This window comes from Phocoena phocoena, chromosome 12 (genome assembly GCF_963924675.1).
Source record: "Phocoena phocoena chromosome 12, mPhoPho1.1, whole genome shotgun sequence".
Lineage (NCBI taxonomy): Eukaryota > Metazoa > Chordata > Mammalia > Artiodactyla > Phocoenidae > Phocoena > Phocoena phocoena.
In genome coordinates, this window is record NC_089230.1 from 64,223,037 (window position 1) to 64,249,508 (window position 26,472).

At 36.0% G+C, this 26,472-nt stretch overlaps 1 pseudogene; it reads right to left on the minus strand.

Moving 5' to 3' along the window:
- LOC136131887 (pyrroline-5-carboxylate reductase 3-like) overlaps positions 1-24,334 on the minus strand; it is a 41,494-nt pseudogene extending 17,160 nt beyond the window's left edge.
- Between the last annotated feature and the right edge of the window lie 2,138 nt (positions 24,335-26,472).

Sequence of the window (26,472 nt, forward strand, 5' to 3'; positions counted from 1 at the left end):
GGGATAGGGAGGGTGGGAGGGCGTCGCAGGAGGGAGGAGATATGGGGATATATGTATATGTATAGCTGACTCACTTTGTTATACAGCAGAAACTAACACACCATTGTAAAGCAATTATACGCTAATTAAAAAAAAAAAGAGTTGTTTTTAGGCTTTGTTAGAGCTGACCTATTTCAGTTTTGTCCTTACTCCAAAGGTATGCCCCTTACTCTGGATTCTGGTTCTTAGTCCTAAAATGTAAACTTTATTCCAATTCCTAGACCTTTAAGATTTCAACTGAAATCCTGAGGTGTTTACCAAGGTCATTCCACCTTGCTGGAGTTTAAATTCCAGAATCTTTGCTCAACAGGCACAGCTGCTGAAATCACTGCTCAGCTCACTAATATTACAAATGTTTTCTATTGGGTCATTGGAGTCATGCCCCGTGCGAGTGCAATTTAGAACCTCACCAGTGATTTTAGGAACATTAGATGCAGATTCGTGGGCTACTTCTCTACTGGTCTGTTTTTTGAGGGGGATATTGCCTGGCAAGTCCCAGACCATTTGCCAGGTCTGAACACTATGCTCTTTCTACTGAGACTGCTGCTTTTGCTTGGGCTTTATTTTATTGATTTGATTTGGAAAATGCCCTCAGAGAAAAAGCTGTGGTGAATGCAGAGCTCAAAACATGTGCTTCTGTTTTCTAAAAAAGTATAACTTCTCCATTTTTTCCAGATAGCACTGCAGGAGTGTTAGTCAGATTCAAGCTACATTGTAATAGTAGGTGGAGCAAAAATTACTTGTGTGGATAGTTGATACACTAATAAATAATTATTTTCAATACATTTTATACATTTTCCTGCTGTACTTATTCTGATATTACATTCATAAACACTTTGCTTTTGTAGAGCTTAATTGTGAGATATACTTTTGCTTTTTAGTCACAAACTCTAGTATGTATAGCAATTTATGCTTAATTTCACTTTTTAAAGGTGATATGTATTTAAATTTGTTTACTTAGGCTTAAAGACTGATACAAAGTTGATGAAATCATGGGCAAAATGGTGCTTCCAATGCCACATAATTGCTAACCTTCTCGAATTGGAACAAAAATGAAGTACAATTCTGCCTTAGAATTCTTAAAAAAAATAATAAAAAGAACTAATACTACCTGCCAAAGTATGACTCTCCACTTAGGCCATGAAACACACCTGCTGATGAATAAATTCAGCTTTGAGATGGATTGTTCTGCCCTCATTGTTTGTAAATTAGGCTGTACATGGTATATGGCTTACAAAATTACTTGTAAAATATTTGTTTATTGAAGAGATTTAATGTCCACAGAGAACACCCACACTCAGGATTGTAGGTGGTATACAGTTTATCCCATAATGGATTTGAATGTGTTATTGGAATTGATTAGCATAGTGAGTGTTGTTGGTCATTGAAATGCTTGCTGATTTTTAATAAAAAGACATTTTGGCTCATAAACCAAAACATCTTTGTACAAATATTCATTTTGAAATATTTCCCTTCACATTCTTCCATCTCATGCTTTCATCCAAATAACAAGCAATATAGTGAAATGGGAAAATGACTTAAATTATAATCAAGTTATATGTATAATATATATGATTACATATAAAATATGTCTATATATTTGTCTTTCTATCTGTATACTCACATATATGTAGCTACATATACATACAAATATTTATACCTCTGTCAATATATAACTTCAATATGACCTTGTTCATTTGTTTGGAAGTTCAAAATATATTTCTACTTTCTGGCTACATTTCTCTTTATATATTAATATTTGCATAAGTTCCCATGTTCCCTTTTTTGACAGATTTCTTCTGTTCTACATAGAGCCAATACTTAGGGAAAATACCAAGTACTCAGCATGTTACTTATAGTAGTTAATCCTGAAGTCCTGGTCACTGTCCCTCACCATTTTATCCAGAACTAAAGTGAGACATCTCAAGCCTAGATGATGCTCCCACCATTATCAGTGGGTGGTTGCTCTAGACAGATCCACTGTGTGGGTGCACTACTAAGGTTGGAGTGAGTTCATTAACTTTCTATTTTATTTTGACATCCATGATCCTTATTTTTAGGGTATAAAATAGAACCAGGGAAAACTATACATAAACACATGTATTAATAACTTTAATAAAAAAGAAAGAAGCCACTGTTATACACATGTAACTCACACTTTTTATCTAAATGGCAAACTATATGTTATACATATATAACAGTTGGCTTTTTCTTTTGCAATAGAATTATTTTTGGAAGTTGTATCCCATAGCCTTAATGAGGACAGTAGTCCCTAGGATCATATTTGATTCTCATATTTAATCCTGTTTTCCCAAATAACCTTTGGATTGAATGTGAAGGTCACAAAACCAAGAAATATTTAATCAGGGGAATGAACTTACCTGAACAAAATACATCATAATACTTTAGTCAAATTTTCTCTCTGTCTGAGTAACTGTGTTCATTTCTAAAACTGAGCCATGCACAGTTGCATTCATTAGTTGTTGAATTCCAGAGTGGTGGAGGAGGTATAGTCATGAATGCATTTCCATGAGGATGGCTCAGGTGAATACTGAAAATGTAGATCTGATCTGTTCACCTCAAAGAAAATATTATGACATAACATCTCATAATTTCAAACAGATTGCTGTTTTTTAATGATGGACATTTCTGTTTTTGAACATTTTCTTTGGTGAAACATTTTTAGTTTTTGATTACATCAATTGTCATATTACCTATATTGTAGTTACTTGAAAATCTAAGGCAACATTCTAGTAAATATTTGTGCAAGCACATAATAAGCATTATGTATCAATTTTTGGGATTTTGGTTGTTAATGTAATGCTATTACCAACAGAATGTGTGAAAATGTGAATTGTCGTTGATACTAAATATCAAAGAAATTAGGACCATAATTGGCATTATCAAGGAATAATTATTATTCATTACCAAAGTCTTTAAATAATTTAGAGTATATGACAAGTGATTTTAATTTAAAAAAATTTTTTGAGTATAGTTGATTTACAATGTTGTGTTTAATTTCTGTTGTACAGCAAAGTGATTCATTTATACATATATATATCATATATATATATACTTTTTCATATTCTTTTCCATTCTAGTTTATCACAGGATGTTGAATATAGTTCTCTGTGCTATACTGTAGGACCTTGTTGTTTATCCATCCTATATATAATAGTTTGCATCTGCTAATTCCAAACTCCCACTCCTTTCCTCCCCCTCCCTCTCCCCCTGGCAACCACAAGTCTGTTCTCTATATCTGTGGGTCTGTTTTTGTTCTGTAGGTATGTTAATTTGTGTCATATTTTAGATTCCACATATAAGTGATACCATGTGGTATTTGTCTTTCTCTTTCTGACTTACTTTGCTTAATATGATAATCTCTAGGTCCATCCATTGTTGCTGCAAATGGCATTATTTCATTCTTTTTAATGGTCGAGCAATATTCCATTGTGTGTGTGAGTGTATGTGTGTGTGTGTATCTCACATCTTCTTTATCCATACATCTGTCAATGGACATTTAGGTGGTTTCCACGTCTTGGCTATTGTAAATAGTGTTGCTATGAACATAAGGGTGCATGTGTCTTTTCAAATTATAGTTTTGTCTGCATATATGCCCAGGAGTGAGATTGCTGGGTCATGTGGCAATTCTATTTTGAGATTTTTGAGGAACCTCCGTACTGTTTTCCATAGTGGCTGCACCAATTTACATTCCCACCAACACTGTAAGAGGGTTCCCTTTTCTCCACACCCTCTCCAGCATTTATTATTTGTAGACATTTTAATGATGACCATTCTGAGGTGGTATGAGGTGGTACCTCATTGTAGTTTTGATTTGCATTTCTCTAATAATTAGTGATGATGAGCATCTTTTCATGTGCCTATTGGCCATCCGTCTTCTTTGGAGAAATGTCTGTTTAGGTTTTCTGCCCATTTTTTGATTGGGTTATGTACTGTTATTTCTTTCACTGAAGTATGTAAATATTAATTTAAATTAACTTAAAAAATTAATTTCTACAAATTCCACTGAAATAAGTGATAAAATAAACAACAGTATATAAGGATGTGAGATCATCATAACAAATGTGTTTTGCATGCTGTTCTTAACTACTTTACTTTTATGAATAAAAGAACTTTTTCAAAGCATTTTCCATGTCTTCAAATGCCTTAAAATAGAGTAAGTGAATATAAAAAACTTATTTTTCCATGTGTTTTATTGCTTTGTTTTTAAGGATAGGAATGTAATTATTCAGAGAGCCTTGGTTGTTAGCATTTTAACTAAGTTGTAGAACCAAAACTAAAAATATTTCTTAGTAAGTGTGATGTGAGGTGATTTTAATAAACTCCTACTGTGTTGTCTACACATGGTTCTTATCTAGGTATCACTTTCTAAACCAAACCGTGAAGGGCGGTCTTAAAATTTCCTTCATTAACAATCAAATATGAACTTCTTATTTCCAGTGCAGCAGGTAAAGAGCCTGAAAGTTGTCACTCTAGAAAGTAAACAGAAAGTAAAAAAAGCTGAACAGACTGAAAAATGAACAACTCTTCTTAGATCTATCAGAGAAATTAGGTCATAGGGCAAACTATTGCCCCCCACCCCCGAATTGGAGAGACATACAGGAGAATATAGAAAATCATAACTCAGCAGAAACCCATGAGCAGAATCATCTACAGGAGCCCTTGCCAGATTCCTTTTTACCCAGTACATCAGACCTGGCTTTCAAGAAAAAAATACTAAGAGGCATAAAATAGTTTGAAAAATCAGAGCAAAGAAAGACTCTGATATAGCAGAGATGTTGGAATTACCAGACCAGGAATTTAAAACAACTGTGTTTAATATGCTAAGGGCTCAAATGGATAAAGTAGACAGCATGAAGAACAGATGGACAATGGAAGCACAGAGATGTAAATTCTAAGAAAGAATGAAAAGAAATGCTTAAGGTCCAAAACATTGTAACAGAAATGAAGAATACCTTTGATATGCTCATTGCTAGATGAGGCATTACTGAATAAAGAATGTCTAGCTTGAGGATATCTCAATAGAAACTTCCTAAATTGAAAAACAAAGAGAAAAAAGACTGGGACCCCCCCACCCCCACCAAAACCCCCAGAATATCCAAGACATGCAGGATAATTACAAAAGGTGTAACATACATGTAATGGGAATACCAGAAGAGAGAGAGAAAGGAAGCAATATTTGAAACAATAATGACTGAAAATTTTCCCAAATTAATGACACCAAACTACAGACCCAGGAAGGTCAGAGTACGGCAAGCAAGATAAATATGGAGAAAAATGACACCTACGCATATCATAGTCAAACTTGAGAAAATCAAACATAAAGAAAAAATCTTGAAGTAACCCAGAGGAACCTATACAGGAGCAAAAATAGAGTTACACCTAATTTTTCCTCAGTAATCATGTAAGCAGGTGAGCAAACTGAGATAAAGTATTGAGAGAAGAAAAAACTATTAACCTAGAATTGTGTACCCTATGAAATTAGTCTTCAAAACAGAAGGAGGAATAAAGATTTTACGGAGATAAACATCAAGATAATTTCTTGCCATTAAACTTGACCTTCAACAAGTGTAAAAGAAGTTCTTTAGAGAGAAGGAAGTTGATATAGGTCAAAAAATCAGATCTACATAAAAAAGCAGGAGCATCAGAAAAGAAATGAGTGAATATTAAATAAGAGTTTTTACTTTTCTTATTCTTTTTTTTCTTATTCTTAAATGATCCAAGAAATAATTAACTATTCAAAAATAATAATGGCAACAATGTATTTAATTATGTATGCTTATTTTTACATATATACACATTTGTGTATGTATGCCTAAGTATATATGTATGTTTATGTATAAGTGAAATAAAGGGTACAAAGGATGGCAGAGAGGAATTAAGGTTACTTTGTTTCTATAAGGTATTAGCACAACCCATGAAATAGTATAGTGTTATGTGAAAGTGGACTTGGATTAGTTGTATATGTATGATGCAAACTCTAGGGCAACCAGTGAAAAAAGTAAAAGTTATACAGAAGTATAATTTATATGCTAAGAAAGGAGAGAAAATGAAAGCATATTTAATGCTCATTTAAAAGTAAATAAGTAAGAAAAAGAGTAGAAGATGAAAATAGGAACAAAGATCAAGAGCAATATATAGAAAATATCAATAGTAACAAATATGGTAGATTGTAATCCAGCTATATCACTAATCACTTTAAGTGTCAGTTATCTAAACATACCTATTAAAAGACAGAGATTGTCAGAGTGGATGAAAAAACATGACCCAACTGTAGATTGTTTACAAGAGTTCTACTTTAAAGACATATATAGATTAAAAGTAAATAGATGGAGAAAAATATACCATGATAATACTAATCAAAAAGATAAAAGCAGAGAGAATACTACCTCATTCATTTTATGAGGCCAGAATTACCCAAATACAGGCATACTTTGGAGATGTCGTTCATTGGTTCCAGACCACCACAATAAAGTGAATATGACAGTAAAGTGAGTCATATAAATTTTTTTGGTTTCCTACTGCATATAAAAGTTATATTCACACTATTCTGTAGTCTATTAAATGTACAATAGCATTATGTCTTAACAATGTACATATTTTAATTAGAGAATAATTTATTGCTAAAAACTGCTAACCATCATCTGAGCCTTCAGCAAGTTATATTGGTAACATCAGAGATCACTGATCACAGATCACCATAACAAATATAGTGGTAATGAAAAAGTTTGAAATACTGAGTGAATTACCAAACTGACACAAAGACACAAAGTGAGCAAATGTGGCTGGAAAAATGGCAATAGACTTGCTTGATTCAGGGTTGCTGCAAGTCTTCAAATTGTAATAAACGCAGTATCTGAAAGCACAGTAAAACAAAGCACAATAAAATGAGGTATGACTGTACCAAAACCAAAGTCATTTCAAGAAAGGAAACTATAGACCAGTATATCTCATAAACATAGATGTAAAAATCCTCACCAAAATATTAGCAAAGGAAATCCAGCAACATAAAAAGAATTTTACAACACAGCCAAGAAGGATTTATCCCAGGTATGCAAGGTTGGTTCAACATTCAAAAATCAGTACTTAAGTGTAAATCTAACAAAATATATTCAAAATCTATATGGGAAAAGCTATAAAACTTTGATGAATGAAATGAAAAACTCAATAAAAGGAGTGATACTTCATGTTCACAGATAGGATGACAGTATTGTCAAGATGTCATTTTTTTCCAAATTGACCTACAGATTTACAACAATCCTAATCAAAAGCCCAGCAAGTTATATGGTGGATATTGACAAACTGATTCTAAAGTTTATATGGAGAAGCAAAAGACCCAGAATAGCCAACAGAATTTTGAAAGACAAGAACAACGTCAGAAGACTGATACTACCCAATTTAATGATTAGTGTAAAGCTACTGTTATCAAGACAGGATGGTATTGGTGAAAGAATACACAAATATATAAATGAAATAGAATAGAGCCTGGAAATGTACCCACATAAATACAGTCAAATAATTTTTGACAAAGTTATAAAGACAACACAGTGGAGTAAAGATAATCTTTTCAGCAAATGGTGTTGGAACTACTAGACATCTACATGCCAAAAAAAAATAAAATCTATAAACAGACATTGTACACTTCGCAAAATAAATCAAGTGATCATAGACTTAAATGTCAGAAGATAACGTAGGAGAAAACTTAGATGATGTTGTGTATGGTGGTGACATTTTAGATACAACACCAAAAGTGTGGTCCACGAAAGAAAGAAATTTATGAAGATTAAAGACTTATGCTCTGTGAGAGAGAATGTCAAGAAAATAAGGCAGGCCAGAGTGGAAGAAAACATTTGCAAAAGACACATCTGATAAAGGACTGTTATCCAAAATATATAAAAACCTTAAAACTGAATAAGAAAACAAACAACCCAATTAATAAATGAGCCAAAAATCTTAACAGATACCTCACCAGAGAAGATATATAGATGGCATGTAAGCATGTGAAAATGTTACATATTATAGGTCATCAGAAAAATGCAAATTAAAACAACGAGATGCCAATACCCACCTATTAGAATGGCCAAAATTAGCACACTGACAACACCAAATGTTGGCAAGACTGTAGAGCAACAGGAATTCTCTTTCATTGCTGATGGAAATGTAAAATGGCAGAGACACTTTCAAAGACAATTTGGTGGTTTCTTACAAATTTAAATATTCTCAACATACAATCCAGTAATCACACTCCTTGGAATTTACTCAAAGGAGTTGAAAACATGTCTACATAAAAACCTGCACACAATTATTTACAGCAGCTTTATTCATAATTACCAATAGCTGGAAGCATCCAAGATGTGCTTCAAGTAGGTGAATGAAAAATAAACTATGGTACACCAGATAATGTAATATTATTCAGTGCTAAGTGAAATGAGCTATCAAGCCATGAAAACGCTTGGAGGAACTTAAATGTATATTACAAGTGAAAGAAGCCAATCTAAAATTGTTATACACTGTGTGATTCCAACAAAATGACATTCTGGAAAAGACAAAACTATGGAGACCAAAAAAAGACAAGTGGTTATCAGGGACTGGGGAGAAGGGAGGGATGAAAACAGAGGATATTTAGGACAATATCGTATTCTGTATTACACTACAATATTAGATACATGTCATTATACGTTTGTTAAAACTCAGAATATACAACACCAAAAGTGAATCCTAATATCAACTATGAACTTTGGACAATAACGATGTGTCAGTGTAGGTTGACTGTAACAAATGTACTGCTGTAGTGTAAGATGTTAATAGTGGGGAAGCTTGTTTGTATACGGGGGCTGAGGGTATATGGGAACTCTGTAGTTTCTGCTCAATGGCTCTGAAGAATCAAGTTAATTAATTTTTTTAAAGAATCTTTTTTTTTTTTTTAATACATGGACTCCCATATTTTTAATTTATTTTTGGCTGTGTTGGGTCTTCATTTCTGTGCAAGGGCTTTCTCTAGTTGCGGCAAGCGGGGACCGCTCTTCATCACGGTGTGCAGGCCTCTCACTATCGCGGCCTCTCTTGTTGCAGAGCACAGGCTCCAGACGCACAGGCTCAGTAGTTGTGGCTCACGGGCCTAGTTGCTCCGCGGCATGTGGGATCTTCCCAGACCAGGGCTCGAACCCGTGTCCCCTGCATTGGCAGGCAGATTCTCAGCCACTGAGCCACCAGGGAAGCCCCAAGAATCTTTTTTAAATTTAAAATTTTATGTAGTTTAATCTAACATCCAAGATTATACTTCATAATCAGATTCTAGAACATAGCGCTTAAAAATAATGACAAACCTCACAAAAGCAACATCAGTCAAACAAATCAATAAAGGAATCCTTTTTAAATAAAGGAAGGTGCTATCATTTTACTCTTCTGTCTCTTAAGAAAACTGAGACATAGTAAATAAGTCATGTGATGAAGTTTCATAATGGATACATAATGGTTATTACCTTTTTATAATGCCCTGTAGAATAACTGAACTTGGGAAAATTACCTTTTTCTTTTAAACGCTGGTAATTTTTGTGGTAAATTGAGCCTTTTAAAGTCAAATACAGTTGGCCCTCTGTATCCATGGGTTTAACCAACTAAGGATAAAAAATATTCAAAAAGAAAAATCCAGAAGTTTCCAAAGAGCAAAACTTGAATTCGCTGTGCATCAGCAAATATTTACATTGTATTTACAACACAGCATTTATATTATATTAGCTATTATAAGTAATCTAGAGATGATTTAAAGTATATGAGAGGATGTGTACTGGTTATAGGCAAATGCTATGTCATTTATAGAAGGGACTTGAGCATCCATAGCTTTAGGTATCTGCTGGGCATTGGGGTATCCTGGAACCAGTCCCTCCCCCATGGATACAATAATAAAAAATATGAGTCTAATTTTCTTTGTGATCTTGGTAAAAGTTTAAGAAAAAGATTATGATTGATCTAACCCTCAACTTTTAGATTTGAATTTGTACCTGTTACTCAAAATAAAATTTAGGAATTTTTAATCTATCTATACTAAAGTGACCATGGAGAATCAGTAGACGTTGACCAATAAAATGTGAATATTAAAAGCTCCACATCCCGTATCACATATTTTGGCCACAGGTCATGCCTGAGAAACACTTGAATTTTTCAGGGATCATAAGACTCTTATAAATGGCATCTATTATTTGGAACATGTTAAGTTCAATTTGGTGCTAAAGTATGGTGACAAAGAAATAATTTTGTCACATTTAATATATAAAATTAAAGTTTACTCAGTATTCATTAAAGGTTTACTGATTTAAATTTTACCTCAAAATCAATAGTCATGGGTATTTAATAATTTGTTTTTGAGGCATTTGTATAGACTTTTTCAATATAATAATTATCAGTTTTCATGAATAAACCCAAAAACTGTGGACATGCTGTACCTAAATTTTTAAAAATAAATATTGTTTTTTTCATGAAAATAATGAAAACCAGACATATTTAGTGATATAACTGGTAGTTGAATGTAAAATACACTACCAGAAAACAAAAGAAAAATTCTGGTGCTTAATTTGTTGTAAACATAATTACTTTTGTTCAAACAAATGATGAACAAAAGCAGCAGAATTGATGCAGTGCCAAATACTGCTCTTTCCCAAAATGAAAATAATATTTTACAAAAAGAAATTACATATTCTAGGCTGTGCTCAACTCTAGCTGTGATAATGTCAGTTACCCATATGGAGTAGACCAAAAGAAATGTGTTTTCTCTTTGTTATTGTTTTTGTTTCTAATTTGGAAGATAAAAGTTCACTCATAACATAGGAAGGCATATGTCACTTTCAAAAAGCCCAGGCTCTGACTTTTCAATGCCAAAACAATTGGTTGAAAATGAATGATATAGCTAATTAACTAGTTGTTTCATGTGTATGAACTCAAACTACCTGTCGAATTGGTTGACTCAACTCATTGCTTTTATTTCTGCTGTATAAGTAAAGCTTTAAAAAAAAAAATCACTGGGTACCACAATGAAGATATTTCACCCCCAGCATAACTAAATTAAAAAAAGAAGGCACGGTGGGTTTTTTTTTGTATAGCCAGCCAAGCTCCATGTGTGCCATGATCTCCATTATTAAAAGTGTGTATGTATGTATTTTGAGTATCACCATGATTCTGGTGCTTACCAATGGATAGTTATATTTTGATTGATTCTTCTTTTTGCATGTGCAGTGCCCCTTCCAGTGGGAAGTATATAATTTCCAACCCATTGACCTCAGACTTAGATGTGTAACTTGCTTTGGCCAATGAAATGTGAACATTAAGTGCTGAGCAAAAGCTTGACAAGTCATTGACTGGCTCCTTTGTTACTTGTTCCTTCTAGAACGTGAATAAGTCCCAGACAGTATCTGCTACTTCATCCTGTATCCCAGAATGAAGGAGCCAAGTGGAGAAGAACAGAACCGTAATTCACATATAATACGAATTTCGTAATCCATTGACATTTTGATGTAGCCCCAGCATAGACAAGAAAAAAGCTGACCAATACACAAAGATTGTACTACAGTGTTCATTTTGTAACACTTTTGCCAATATTGGATATTAACATTTTAAAACCAAATATTTGCTTGGCTTGTTATTAACCATCTTTCTACTGTTAAACCTCTAGTTTATATTTCTTTCCAATTTACCGTTTTAACCAAATCTGAGGCTCTATTTTTTTAACTTGGATATAGTTTATGGAATTTCATTTATATATTTTGATTTTTATGCCACAGTGTGCTTTTCTCTCTCTTTTTTTTTTTAATTAATTAATTTATTTATGGCTGTGTTGGTTCTAGTTTCTGTGTGAGGGCTTTCTCCAGTTGTGGCAAGTGGGGGCCACTCTTCATCACGGTGCGCGGGCCTCTCACCGTCGCAGCCCCTCCTGTTGCGGAGCACAGGCTCCAGACGCGCAGGCTCAGTAATCGTGGCTCATGGGCCCAGCCGCTCTGCGGCATGTGGGGTCCTGCCGGACCGGGGCATGAACCCGCGTCCCCTGCATCGGCAGGCGGGCTCTCAACCACTGCGCCACCAGGGAAGCCCTCTCTCTTTTTTTTAAATCGTGTATTACATGGCATTTGTTCTCAATCTTCTTTCCTTTTTTCTTTTCTTTTCTTTTTTTAGTGATTAGGAGAGGTATACATGCTTAGTTATTTTATTCAATTATTGTCCTCCTTAATAGAGTTTTAAAACACATCATACGTACATCTATATTTTTAAAAAATATCAACCTCAGAATGTTAACACTCTGCTTATTTTCTCCTAGCAAATCTGAGAATATAGTTGCCCTTTGAATAGAACAGATTTTCTGAATTTCAGATGTTTTAGCCCAAATCTGGGAGCGTATACTCTAATTCTCATTATATTCATATATTTATTCAGTAACTGTAATTACAAATGATATTCTGCTTTCATCTGTTTTTATAATAAACTACCTTCAATTTTACGTTAAATTATTTCAGTCCTTGTTATTGATCCTGTACTGTGACTTGCCTGCTCCTGATGCCTTCACTTTAATTCTAAACTAAAAGGTTTCAGGAAACCTCTATGGTTAAAGTTTACTTTTTTCAGCCCTTATACAACTACCTTTGCCTTTCTTTGCTTTCCCACATGAATGACAATTAATGTTTGTTATATAACTCTTGGATCTCAAAACTTTTTCATTTTTAAGTGAAAGTCAATCTGATTTTTGTACTTTTCAGCACGACTTGATTAAAATATTTCACTCTGGGGTGTCTAAATTCTTATCTCATTTAATTTCATTTGATGATATGTAGTGAAGCATGTATATCTGATCACTCAATTTCCTTTCATTTCAGGAAAGAACCCTCCTGTAATATGCTTGATTATCATTTCTGTTCTTGTCAAGTATAGCAATTATACTAATGTTGACTGATCTCTGTACTTTCTCCTCTTCATCTTTGATTTTTCCAGCTTTTCCCCATCTCGCACATCCTGGGATATCCTCCCAGCTCTCTTCATCATGTGTTTAAATTTATGCATGCCAGTTCTGATTTAACAATCCCTAATGCAGTTGACAAGTCACTTATTGAGCTTTTCCGGTTTTTGTGCCCTATACTTATATTTTCTTCTTCATTTTTCCTTCCTGTCTCTTCTTCAGCTCCCATTTTCTCTTAAGAGTGTTTGTTTTTTTTCCATAGCTTGGCTCTTGTGAGTAGTGCCACAATGAACATGGGAGTGCAGATATCTCTTCGAGATCCTAACTTCAGTTATTTTGGGTGTATATCCAGAGGTGGGATTGTTGGATCACATGATAGTTCTGTTTTTAATTGTTGGAAGAAATTTCGTACTGTTTTCCATGGTAGCTGTACCAATTTACATTCCTGCTAATGGTGTAGAAAGACCTTCTTTTTCTCCACATCCTCTGCAACACTTTAAGTCTTTTGACTTTTTGATGATAATCATTCTAACCAGTGTGAGGTGATATCTCATTGTGGTTTTGATTTGTATTCCCCGGATCATTAATAATGTTGAACCTCTTTTCATATAGTACGTTTTTGCTATTTTGGAGAAATGTCTAAGTCTTTTGCCCATTTTTTAGACTGGGTTGTTTGTTCTGCTATTGACTTGAAGGAGTTCCTTATGCATTTAGGAAATTAACCTGATTTCGTATATATGGTTTGCACATATTTCCTCCTGTTCTGTAGGTTGGTTGCCTTTTCATTATGTTGATATTTTCCTTTGCTGTGCAGAAGTATTTTAGTTTGATATAGTCCCTCCTGTCTATTTTTGCTTTTGTTGCCTCTGCTTTTGGTGTCATATCCATGAAATCGTTACCAAGACCAATGTCAAGAAATTTTCCCTTATGTTTTATTCTAGGAGTTATACAGCCTGTTGTTGACTTTTTTTCTGTTTACTCATTCTTTTTTTTTTTTTTCCTTGCGGTACGTGGGCCTCTCACTGCTGTGGCCTCGCCCGTCGCGGAGCACAGGCTCTGGACACGCAGGCTCAGCGGCCATGGCTCACGGGCCCTGCCACTCGCTCCGTGGCATGTGGGATCTTCCCGGACCTGGGCACGAACCCGTGTACCCTGCATTGGCAGGCGGACTCTCAACCACTGCCATCAGGGAAGCCCCTGTTGACTCATTCTTAAACATTGAAAATCTATCTTCCGAACTGGGGTAACCTCCAACCTCACTTTCTAAGAAAACAATGATGGCGTAATGGAAAGTAAATAGAACAGAACTTGAACCGACTAACTGATTGAAAAATCCATGAGAAGTGAGGACCAGAAGGAGATAGATGGGAAGTATTCAGCTTGCAGCGATGTTACTACTGCAGATTGAAAAGAACAACTGAAAAATACTGGGCTGAGAATTCAAATGTCAGAGTTACTACCCCAAACAAATGGATGACAGGTATAGCTATTGATAACAATATGGACCTGAAAGATTCCATTAGACTTTTATAGTTAGAATGATGGCTCTCAGAGTAGGTGAAACACATAAACATTTATCATATTTAATTAGTGCATTCCCTGTATATAAGATAAAGTCTTCCATAAAATGTTCTTTGCCTTCAACATAAGGTTTCAACTTTCAATCTATTTTCTGTTTCCCAAACTGTTTTCATCTGTCTTGTCTAATTATTATTATAGTCCCCCTTGCTTTGAGACTGGTTTTTGATACCTGCCTGATCCCAAGGTCTTGAAAATATTAGTCTCTTTATATCTTCCTGGGGCTCCTTTAATCAGAACCCAGACTTCATCTAGATTTCATTATATGATTCCTTTTTGCTCATGACTACAACCAAAGGGCAGAGCCACTCTGTCTCCTGGACAAAGCATAACCCAAGGAGATCAAAGCAGAGGCCAGAACCTACTTCACTCCTTTAGCTAGGAAATGTAAACACTTTCAGCCAAGTTTATTTCTGCCCAGATTGATATAGGGCTACACTGCCTTCAAATGTCTGAAGGGTTATTATATAAAATAATCAAAGAGAACAAGAATTAGATAATGAGAAATGTTACTTGGAGGTTTAATATAGGGGATAGTTTTATTTCATAATGATTGATACATTTCCAAAAAAAGTATATACTGTCCCTGGAACTATTACAGAAGTGACAGTATGATTATCTGGCAAAAAGTGTTTTAGAAAAGATCCTGAGCCGATTGCACAAATCACCCGGATCAGTGGTCATCAAACCGTGCTTTGGGGGACTTCAGAGTTCTGCTTCAGGGAATGAGGCCAAGCATACTTCTCTTAAACCAGAGCTGCTACACTATGCATCTGTTTCAAATTTGGGGGTTCCATATACAAAGCTCTTCAGAAAAAAAGAGTTCTGTTGGTAAAATAAAGTTATAACTCATTGGGTTAGATGACCTTTTAAATGCCCTTTCACCCCAATAATTCTATGATATGATTTTGAGTGTCTGTGATTCAGTGTGCAATGTGAAAATATAAAGTTACAAAACAATTAAAAAGGTAGGCTTGTTATTCTCCATTTATTATTTATTAGCTCCTCATTTCAATAGTATAAGTAGTTAACAGAGTTTTGAGACAGTGTGGAAAAATGCGCTATCCAGGATAAAAGAGGCTTAGCCTAAATTTGCTTATATGTCAGGAGATAAATTAAGATTAGTAAGAAGATAAAACATTCACAGAATACAAATATTATTCCCTAAATATGTACTTATACGCAATATGTACTTATACGCAATATGTCCTGTAGGCACTCAGTATATTACTTAAGATATCCTTTATAAATATTTAGATCCATTATGATTCAGTTTTAAAAGTGTGCTTGTTTTCAAAGGAACCATCATCATATTTGTGGTAAATAAATTTTCCTTATAATCTGAAATGCTTGTAAACGATGCACTATACATTATGTGACACCAAGATTTGGTCTTACTTTACAAAGTTTGAAGTAATAAAAGCTAGATTTTTTCCTGGTATACTTGAGGAATAGACATTTCCATAAGAAAAGCCATGATTGTGAATTTCAATATGAGTAAATCCCCAGTTCCATAAGATGGAAACATCCAATTACTTAAGTATATTTGTCATAAGGAAAAAATAAAGTAAGAATTTAACTCAGGATTTATTGAGTGCAGATGATATAGAGGAAGTATGCATGCTGGTTTCCATTTTCCTATTTTCTGTTGGTAACATGAAACATTCTCAGTGGCATTTCAGCTTCTGCGTGTTACAGAATTTCTACCACTCTGTGACTTCAGATAACTGTGGAATCCTGTAGAAATGAGTAGCCTGTGTTCTTGCATTATGTTCTTTCATTAACATCCTCTCATTATGGTTGGGTATTGTCTTTGAATACTTGGAAGGAATGGAAAATGTGTCCACAGAAATAAAATTCTGTTCGTGACTATATATGATTAAACTATTGCTGTAGCAATAGAGACTGTTTCCAAAGAAGGGATCTCATTGTCTCATTTCAGTGTAATTTCTGGACTTGATGTTGAAATTTCCACACTTTTATGTAAGTTTAAAGTGGATTTTCCTTGACTAGAGATCCATAACTTTCAGTAAGTATGGTTGTGTACTAGTACTAGAATTTTAAAAATTCTGGTACTTCACATGCATGCTTTTTGTTTTACTTTTTTCCACTTTTATTCCTGTGAAACCTTTGGAAGTTTTGGGTCGGGCCACATAATATACTAAATATAAGACCAAAAATAAGATCTGCTTGATGACGATTTAGTTTGTCACAGGTTGTTTGGCACCATCTTTCTGATGTTCAGTGACTTGACAGCACTGGATTTTAATATTGTCATGTTTGTCCTTCTTAAGCAAACTTGACCATTATGCAAACTATTCATATTATTATGAATAAAATGACCAAATAGTGACAATTAGTAAACTGATCAGTTTCAGTGACCAAATTAAATAACTACCCAGCTGACCCTGTCATCAATATGAACTTGTTAGTGTTGTAACTGTTGTATAAATACATGCATACATGCATGCAATTAGTTTTTGTTATTAATTTATTATGACATATTAGGAAAACGCTATATTCAGGCAACATCTCTAGAACATGTATGGACTGAGTACTTACCATATGCAATGTACCAGATCATTACCTGTCCCTGGGCATCACACTTCAATGAGAACTTATAATCTTAGCCACTCAAATGGCTCATTTGAGAGCGATAGGTGCTCTAAGATGGTTGTGGAAAAATTCCCATGAAAAATTTAAAAAATGTATATATGACTGAAGTAGGTTCAAGGAAGTTTTTACGAGAGAGATGACACTGGAATTTGGCTTTAAAGAATGAAAGAATTTGGAGAAGTGGAGAGAAATGATGAGGGAAGAGTTGGAGGAAAAAAGCATGAAAATGTGAAAAACGAATTGTAGAAGCACTTTTCCAAAAAAAGTTATGAGGTCAGTGCCAAGTACTTCACTGTATCATCCACAAAACTAAATACAATAGGCAGATAAGGGAGTTTTCAATATGTAATTTTTAAATAGAACTGCTTCCTAGAACTGCTTTGAAAGGAGCACAAGTACAATGTCTCCAGGACACAGCCTACTTTGAAAACACCCCACTCTAAATATGGCACCAAACACTGAATGCAGTTCCCCAAATCTGACCAAAATATACAAATAAATCCATTTTGATTTCATGTTTAGATGGAATTTGCGAAATAAAACAGTATACTTTTTAAAGAGTGATTTCATAAAGATAAGGCTATAAGCAATAAAAGAAAGAATGCTTTCTATAAGATAGCTATAAGCCATCTTAACAACAGTGTGTCCAAATGTTCTAAACTGTTATGGGGCAAAAGTATTTGTGGGCATAAGGTCTGACTTAGCCAAAGAGTCATCGTTTTTTTTTTCTTTTTTTGTGGTACGCGGGCCTCTCACTGTTGTGGCCCCTCCCATTGTGGAGCACAGGCTCCGGACGCACAGGCTCAGCGGCCATGGCTCACGGGCCCAGCCGCTCCGCGGCATGTGGGATCTTCCCGGACCGGGGCACGAACCGGCGTCCCCTGCATCGGCAGGCGGACTCTCAACCACTGTGCCACCAGGGAAGCCCCAAAGAGTAATCTTGATTATTCTTGGTAGAGGGGAAAAAAAGCATTAAGTGATGACATAAGCATCTCATTTAAGTGGACTTTTATTTGTATTTGAAATTGCAATTTTTATTCAAACATGAATTATATGGTCAGGTAGCCCTATGACTCACATACTTTATTCCTATTCATCTTTTGCATTCTCTAAAAGTACTTTAGACAATTACTCTTAAACTTTATGATAAAGGTCACCTTATCAGCATATCCTAGCTTTCACTTATTTAGTTATAATCAGAATCTGTTCTGACACATAAAAGATGTTCTCATTATGCCAGAAAAATCTGGGCTGGCATATTAATTTGAAAGCTATCCAAGAATCTTACTTTCATGAGTAACATTGAAGTATCATCTTTTATCCCCTCGTAATTGACTCTGTACCCGAAGTCGTGGTATACACCCCACAATTCTCTCTTCTTTTTTTCTTTGCTGCTCTCTTCACCAGAAGCCCACCAGGAGTTCATCAGTAGCCTGATCAACACAATGCATTCTTTATGAAAAATGTATTTCTCTAATAGAAAGTAAACATAAAAGTCATTAAAATAACATTGTGTACATTTATCTTTTTGTTGTTCTCAAATCCCTATTAAAATGGCACTGACCTGTGTTTTATTTATTTATTTTAATTCCTGAGCTTTATAAGGATTAAAAAAAATATAAAAAAGATGTAGGAATAAAAAAATCCAAGGGAGGAAAAGAATGAGGGAGAAGATGTTAGAGGAAAAAAAGAAGTCCTAAAATGATGCTTGCATATATTCTTTTCTTAGCAGTCTCTAGTGGTTCATTCTGATTTACTAAGTTCTTTAATTTTCTTTTAATGTTGAAATAATATTTGTCACATTATATATTTATAGCATCAGAAACATTAGTAGATCTTTATAAATGCACTAAAATAGTTATGAGATGATGATTCAAAGCAGTTCATTTACTTCTGAGTTTTGATATATTCTAAGACATTATAATACCATCCCCGTGAATTTGGTAGATTATAGACTCAACAGCCACTTTGAATGATACAATTGCTTTTCTAAACAATAATGAAGGTAAAAGGAAGGAGAACATTTCCACACGAAATGGCTTTGTGAAGATAATTTTTAAAATGATATAAAACGCAAATAAGTAAATTCTCTGTGACTGCTCTTGAAGGACATAAACCAAACATAATCAGAATCAGTCAACTGCAGTCAAATTACAGCTGTTCTGCACAATAGTAAACACATGTTTGCGCATTTAAAAAAATGCCAGACGGGCTCTGATTCTAGCTTATGTTTTCTTTTAGTGAAAGAGAATAAGAGGCATGTTTCATCTTTGGAAAGAAATGTACAAAAATTAACAGTATTTTATTTTTTTATAAATTTATCTATTTGTAGCTGCATTGGGTCTTCATTCTTCGTTGGGTCTTATAACGCCTGGACTTTCTCTAGTTGTGGCAAGTGGGGGCTACTCTTCGTTGTGGTGCATGGGCTTCTTATTGTGGTGGCTTCTGTTGTTGCAGAGCACGGGCTCTAGGGCACGCAGGCTTCAGTAGTTGTGGCACATGGGCTCAGCAGTTGTGGCTCGTGGGCTGTAGAGCTCAGGCTCAGTAGTTGTGGCACATGGGCCTAGTTGCTCCATGGCATGTGGGATCTTCCCGGACCAGGGCTCAAACCCGTGTCCCCTGCATTGGCAGGCAGATTCTTAACCACTGAACCACCAGGGAAGCCCATTAACAGTCTTTTTAAAAAACATTTCCCCAATATAACTATCCTGAGGTTAGAAGACGACTCTGCTCCTTGTTTTTCAACTCATTTTGTAGAACAAAACATGGAAACATTATGTACCTGATCATCAGACTGAAGAAGATCAAGTGAGGGAGTAGAGTACAGAGGAGAACCTCCTAGGTAGGGCTTTTTATTCTGCTGGAAGATGTTAGCTACAATTTATTGAGAACTTCCTCTCCGCTAGACAGGATACAAGCATCTTCCATGCATGACATTATTTCATCTGCTAAACACTGTTAGGTAGTTACTATTACTATCTGTGTTTTACAGATGATGAAATTTGAGTTCAGAGAGGTCAAATGATGCTCTAGGTAACAGAGCCAGTAAGTGGCAAAATGAGGATGAACTCCATACACATCACGTGTTTGCTCAGAACTAACTGGCTTTGCTTGCTCATCCCAGCACTTCCTGAATAGAATTCCAGAGGGACAAGAGGGTGAATGCTGGGACAAAGTTCTGCCCAGACAATGACATCAGCCCTTGCAGCAGGCCTCAACTTTTGCATAGTATTTGGGATGGAGGGAAGGAGGTAGGCATAGGGAGATGGAATCCATTTATACTACTAGGGGCTAGGAACATACCATTTCAAGTGCTCGAGTCAGTGGGCTAGAGGGACATGGCAGAGACCATGGATGTCTAACTCCCAGCAGAAGCCAGAAAGCCCACGGCCCCCATTCCCAGCTCTAATCCAAATAAAGTCTTCATCTATGACCAGCGATTCAAAGGCATGTCCAACATTCAGGTCACCCAACACCATAGTCTATATATGCTGACAATGTTAGACTGAATGACCGGCTTGCAGCCATCTTAACTTCTATGTATAAAAAGTTTAAGCATTTCCCCCAGAGTTCAGCTGGGCATGGTTTTCTCTTGGCCACACCAGCTACTGGGTACACAAGCTGCCAGTTGTCATTGGACATGTCTGCCTGTGGATATAGCTGCTGACGGGCAGGTAATGTCTATTTAAAAGACTTGTATGCATTTCTGTGTGTATATTTGTTTCACCTTTTGAAATTAAACTTGCTACATTAAGCATATATATTTTGAATTTAAGTGTACATAAAATAATTACTAGCATTATTTTCAGTGATGAATGTGGCAAGACCCTGATGTTAAACAGAATCTGCTTATACCATCCCAGACCTTTATTTAGTCATGAAACTCTTCTTTCTTTTTGAAGAGTGTGTTTATTTAATTCCATGTCATTTTCTGGGGAGGCAATCGAAGCACTGAGGGATCAAGGGATTTTTTTTTTTTTTTCAAACAAACCATAATTTGTCTCAGCTTCCCTTTTGAAGTCTGGACTTTGAACACGTGCTGTGCTTGAAGAACCTCTTGGCAGTGGGGGGAGATGGTTGCTGCCACATGGAGCAGGCTGGCATTGATGTGACAGTGCCCTCCAAGTGAACCCCAAAGTGACAGTGGTAACCAGTCTTTGCAAAGCACATTATTGAACTATGTATTCTCTATTTATTCCCTTTTCTACATAACTAAGCTTTCAATATTTCAATTTTGTTTCAACAGTGAACTAGGAAATGAAGGGGAAAGCCACATTGTATGCTTGGGTTGGTAGGGCTGACAAATGAAGCCAACAATGGTGGGATGTAATTGATCATCAGAAAGTGTCAAAAGAAGTCAGACCTCATGGGATGAGAGTTGGCATTCTAAAATCCATTTACTCCGCCTTGTGTCTCTTAATATGGAAATATTTGAATTTTGTTTTATTATGAGAAACAGCCATAGGGAACCATAGTCAGACTACTTGTATGCCCAGTGAAGCAGTAGAAAATGAACATGGAAATTTATAATCTTAAGGAAGCAAGGATTTTCTTAAATGGAAATAAGGCCTACCCTGAGTGCTAAAGCTGCCTTCTCCAGCCTAGAGCTAGTAACTGTCTAAAATAATTCTCTGCTCCTCATCGCTGTGGATTGACAACTGAACTTAAAACATCCTTCCTAAGAAATAAGGGGACACCAGGCATGGGAACTATTTGTGTATTCTCAATTTGGGGTATACCACTTGAACAGGCAGACAGAAAACTTGAGTGAAAGCAACCCCCAAATGGGTCTGAATCATCATTCTTACTAATAGTGGATCCAGAGACAAGCCTTTGTGGTCTGTCTTAGCTGATCAGCAGTTTCTTCCCAACTCGTATTTGAGCAATCTGGATTCTGTCCAAGTTCAGTATTTTATTATCTCACCACTATTTTGGCGCTAATCTCTTGGCTTCTGAACTGGCTATAAATCAGTTTAGTTCATAACTGTGTCTTAGTCAAAAGAAAATTTTTTCACTTGGGTATTACACAGAGACAAAACTAAACCTTAGTCTGGAGGAAGAGAGGCAATCTTTTCTTTATAATGGATAAAGAAAATGAGTAACATTAGCAATTCATACTCAGTCCTTCTTAGGAAGCTATCATTTATTACCAATACTTGAAGTCTCTGTGACTCAGTCTATATATACATCATTAATAATCTTCTAAATTCAAGACTGTCATGCTACAGTCTTCTTTGCCACATTTTTCTATTTTCAGACCACCTGGAATGCTGCTTTTCTAATTACACCAGAGGCAGAGGAGTTATACTTTTAAAATTGTGTCATATGTTTTTCCAACCAAACTGAATCCAAGTCATTGAGTTGAAGAAATGAATATATTTTATTTTATCTGATATGATAACCAAATCTTGAAAATTCAAAGATGTTTTGAATTAAGATTTAAAGGTAAATGTGGAGAAAAATTGGACTTGATCTCAGGTGAACCCACTGTTACTTACTTTAAGGCAACATTTGAGAGCAATCAGATAGCATTTCATAAATTCCTGCCTAAATCCTGTGGGATTTTAATGTGTTACTTTAATACTAAAATAGGTGTCTTCTCAAATTAAAATTTATTCAGCATTAGATTTAGACCAAGAAACAAAAAAATTGTTTTACTGCTATAACCAAGTTTGGAATTTATAAAGAGTCTGCTAATAACAGCCCAATAACACACTTGGCGAAGATGTTCTATTCATTCATTTCCACCTAACATGTTCAAGCCTAAATTTTAATGTGTGTTCTTTTTTTATAAATCCATTTATTTATTTATTTATTTTTGGCTGTGTTGGGTCTTCGTTTCTGTGCGAGGGCTTTCTCTAGTTGTGGCAAGCGGTGGCCACTCTTCATCGCGGTGCGCGGGCCTCTCACTGTCGTGGCCTCTCTTGCTGCGGAGCACAGGCTCCAGACGCGCAGGCTCAGTAGTTGTGGCTCACGGGCCTAGTTGCTCCGCGGCATGTGGGATCTTCCCAGACCAGGGCTCGAACCCGTGTCCCCTGTATTGGCAGGCAGATTCTCAACCACTGAGCCACCAGGGAAGCCCCTTTATGTGTGTTCTTGATAAGCAAACTAAGAGTACATAATTCTTAACTTTGATTCTCAATAGCAGGTAAACCATGTTGAGATGAACAACCTGACAAGCTTTCCTTTGATAAGAAACAATTAAATCTGTTCTTCAAACGTATTGGAAAAACTTTCATTTTTCTATTAAAGGGAATTTTAAAAAAATATTATATTTTGTTGAAAATGAACAAAACCTTTTCCAACCCAGTTTCTCCATTATAAGTCTGCTGCCTAGTTAGTGAAAGCCCTGACTCACACCTTTGCCGCTACTTGTCTAACACAATCTTTAGCTTTGGTTACCTATACAATTATCATTGCTCTGTCTTCCCCATATTGTAACCTGAAGTTTGGCAAAGCAGTGGTGAAAACATTAGTAAGAACTCAGGACTGAACTGTTTGATATGACACTGGTTTCAAGGGCTTGAGAGTGAAGAGGAGGAAAATACCAGTTTGAAGTTCAGCATAGTTACTTTTCTTTTAAAAATGGTACTAAGAGGGCTTCCCTGGTGGCGCAGTGTTTGGGAGTCCGCCTGCCAATGCAGGGGACGCGGGTTCGTGCCCCCGTCCGGGAGGATCCCACATGCCGCGGAGCGGCTGGGCCCTTGAGCCATGGCCACTGAGCCTGCGCGTCCGGAGCCTGTGCTCCACAACGGGAGAGGCCACAACAGTGAGAGGCCCGCATATGGCAAAAAAAAAAAAAAAAAAAAAAAAAAAATTGGTACTAAGAAAAAGAAGCATAGATTTTTATCTAAACCTTCTTATAGGAGTTGGCAAGCAGTGTATATAATTCATCGTTGCTTAATGAATCAGCAGCATCAAAATATACAGAAGAAGTGTGGACACTGTAACAAGAGCCCAAGGAGGAAAGGGGAACATTCTCATCTGAACAGTCCCAGCTCCGCAGGGAAAATGAGAAGAGCAAAGGGAAGGTGACAGTAGCAGTCACTCACCTTTTATACTGGAAGGAGCTGGTGGTGAATTAATTGGTATTTTGTCTTTTTTTGCTGCTACAGTCTCAGCAAAAATTGACGAAAAGACCATTTTCCCTCTAGCCCACCGGAAGGACAGTTAGGGCTTTCTGTTTTGAGTTATCAATTCCATAGCCTTCTGTAGAGAGGACTTCCACCTGGATTTGAGGGATCCGGCAGGTTGTGGAGGCCAGGATCCCACTCCCACTCGGACTCAGAAGACAGGACTTTGGAAGAGGTGATCGCTTAGTACCTTCTGTAGAGGAACAGCGCCTGCGGTGTGGTGAAGGGCCAGCAGGGGGCGCCGCTCTGTCTGGGAGAAGAAGAATGGGAGCCCCATGAGCCATTGTGGGTGACCAAGGTGGGCTCTGGGGCACGCTGGACAGGATGGGTGGGAAAAGGGAGCAGTCAGAATTGACATCAGACTTCTAACTCTCCTCAGTGGAAACTTAAAGCCAGATTTCATTTGATTTTGAAGAAACAAACCAAATAAAATATAATTCTTAAGCCAAGTGTCCTGGAGCAGTTCTTCTGGTTGGTTACACTGTTAGCACCTTGTTAAGCTGAGTCAGCTATCATAACTAATCTGGAAAGCAGACCTACTTTTCCCTCAGTTCCTGGGTTCTCCCCAAAAGTTACCAGGTGTTTTAGAACGTTTGTTAAGAACTCCAAATACCTTAGCAATATTTTTCAGTCACCAGAGTTCCTACTGGTGTACATGACTCTAAGTTATGTTTGACAACTCAGAACATGGAGAGTTCGTTGCCATAAGAACTGAAACATTAGGGGCAACATTTATGTTCCATAATCGCCTCTGTTCTTATGTTTATTCTGTGCATGATTGCTTCATTGTTCCAGGAGCCCATTAAGTTTTCAATAGTTTATTTTTTGACTGTGAAAACTTGGTAAAATTATTTTCAAATAGAGAATGTGTACATTTGCCAACAATGGGAAAGATAGGTCCGCTGTAAAAATTATAATAAACCAACAGGCTTAAAACAAGGAGTGTTATACTTGTTAAGATGGCTGGTAAAGAACCAGGACAAGAGAACTCACACAATGACAGCAAAGTCCTGCTTCACACTAGTCAGATTCACCGCAAATTAATTTGTTCAGTGATACATAATCGTACAGTGCTGTCAGTGTGAATCCTAAGCCATGCACAAGGTTCTTTTTCATTGCACCAGTTTGGATGCAGACCTATTAAAATATGTGAATTGTCAACCAGTTTTGTCTTGAAATACTTCTGAGCTAAATGCAAGGTGGTGAATGGACAGGATAGAAAGTGGCCTTTTTACTACAGCAATGGAAATCAGCTGATGGTTGCTCCATGAAAGTGTAAGGAAATATATGTGATTTTTCATTGTATTTATTCCTCTCTCCCTGAAAAACATACTCCTGCTTTAACTATTTATCAGATGTTAAAACAACTAAATATATTTAAGTTATATGAACAAGTTTTTACAAAAATATTTGTGTACATTTATATCTTAACTATAAAATGAGAATCATTTCCTAGCTATTCTTAATAAACAAAGAATCAAGAAAATAGAGGGCATTTAGAAAGATGACTGATAAAAATGTTAATTTTCAGATTTTTTCTAAAACTGCAATAACAATTATTCAGTATGTCTCATTCATCAGAATGAAACAATTTATAAAAGGATGTTGCTTTTCCCTGTATATAGCATTCATCTACATAAAACCATGACCTAATGTCTGACTTTGAGCAGTTATTTATAAATTAATTAACTATACTCACAGAGAAGTTGTGCACACCTGCTAAATTATGAAGTCAGTTCATTATGCCCCCTTATTGCGTGTAGCACAGCATCCTGAGCAAGCCGTTCAATTATACTTTGGGGCTGCAGACGAAAGTACAGGTCAACTTGAGATGGTTTCCAAGCTTTGGCCCCATGACAAAAAATAATCAAGATCTGATACTCAACCTTTTCCCGCTCAAGCCATATTTTTAAATTGAAATTGAAGGTACAAAATGCGAAATTAAGTTGCCTTTTAAACTCAGGAAAAATATCATATTGCTGCCTTTACAAATATAACATTGCTTGCTGGGTGGTGTTATGGTGGGATTCTGTATGTGAAGTGACAAGCAAAGAAACATGACTCCACTGCAGGTTATTATGTCCTATAAAATGCAATGCACTGAGTGAAAGAAAAACAGTTATTTTCAGTCTTCATCCAAATACCCAC